The 1443-nt window shown below is 45.3% G+C and overlaps 2 long non-coding RNA genes across 2 annotated transcripts in view; one reads left to right on the forward strand and one right to left on the reverse strand.

The window, feature by feature from the left end:
- The window catches only part of LOC115281409, an 18631-nt gene that overhangs the window by 7832 nt on the left and 9356 nt on the right, over nucleotides 1–1443 (forward strand). The gene's annotated exons all lie outside the window — the stretch shown is intronic.
- LOC115281407 overlaps nucleotides 1–1443 on the reverse strand; it is a 3864-nt gene that overhangs the window by 708 nt on the left and 1713 nt on the right. The window lies entirely within an intron of this gene.

Raw genomic sequence — 1443 nt, forward strand, 5'->3', positions numbered from 1 at the left:
CAGGCAGCAGATGAGGGTCAGGCCCACCAGCCAGGCTGTGCATGTGGGGAGATGGATGGATCTGGCTACCTCAGTCCTTGCAACACTGGGCTCAGCGGATGACGTTTCTTCTAATTCCCTTCTCACCAAGTCGCCCTCTGACCATGCTTCAGTGTGCCACAGAGGCCTGTCTCCACAGAAGGTGATTCCTGACCACGTGGACACAGGTCCTCTGTCTGTGGAATAGATGCTTTTTTCTTGTCATCAAGTCATGACCCAGCATTCTGATTTTGATCAATCTTGCAACACTGCTATATAATTCCATATAGTAAGAAGTGTGTTCTCTCTTGATGAGGTCAGAGTCGGGTTTCTGAGCCTTGGAGCATAGGAACTAGCATGGGGTCAACTTACCCTGGCCTCTGGGAAGAGAAATCATTGGCCATTGTCTAGTCAGTACTCTGTGTTGGGAGGTAGCCTGTGGCCTTTTGCTTTTTGGGAAGTTCTATAAAGTCCTATTGCTCATGACCTGAGCCGAAGCCGGACGCTTAACCGACTGAGCCTCCCAGGCGCCCCTCCTATGCTGTTCTAAATTTCTATGTAGTTTATGCTTGCGTTTGTATTTTTTTAATGTGGTTTCATTATTTCTACTCCCTACTTAAATGATAAGCTTTTTGAGGACAGAGACCATGCAGTGTATTTCCTGTAGTAGACAATACTGGTGCTCAAGGGAAGAGAGATGAGGCATTAGGTCTATTTCACAATGAGGAATAATGCCACCTCGTACTTCTGTGAAGTAGCACAGAGTCCGGCAATAGACAGACCCATGGGTCACTAGGACTTTTGAAATGTACCTTCTAGAGGCATCTGGGTGGCTCAGTTGGTTAAGTGTCCAAGTTCATCTCAGATCATAATCTCATGGTCATTTGTTTGAGCCCTGCATCATGGTCTATGCTGACAGCTCAGAGCCTGGAGCCTGCTTTGGATCCTCTCTCTCTCTCTCTCTCTCTCTCTCTCTCGCTCTCTCTCTCTGCCCCTCTCTTGCTCTCACTCCTATGTCTCCCACTCTCAAAAATAAACAGTAATAGAACAACTGCTTAATTATTTGGGAGGAAAATAATGGCAGATCCTTATTTCTCACCTTTAAAATAACACATTTCAATAAATGTAAAAACAGAGAAGCAAGAACCCATAAAATATTAGAAAATAGAAGGAATATTTTTATAATCTTGTGGTGAGAAAAAGCTTTGTGACCTCATACCATTACAGGCAGATACCATTGACAGATCTGATCATCTTGTCTGGTTTATGCCAAGCACAGGAAGAAGAATCTCCACCGCTGATTCAATCCTCACACTCCTGTTGGATGGCATCGCCATCCTTCATTCATATGTAGAAGGGGAGAAGCTTCAGGCACCTGTGGCAAAACACAAAGCAGAACCCAGTTGTGCCTGCAGTCAGCCTGTG

Source organism: Suricata suricatta, chromosome 17 (assembly GCF_006229205.1).
Source record: "Suricata suricatta isolate VVHF042 chromosome 17, meerkat_22Aug2017_6uvM2_HiC, whole genome shotgun sequence".
Classification (NCBI taxonomy): Eukaryota; Metazoa; Chordata; class Mammalia; order Carnivora; family Herpestidae; genus Suricata; species Suricata suricatta.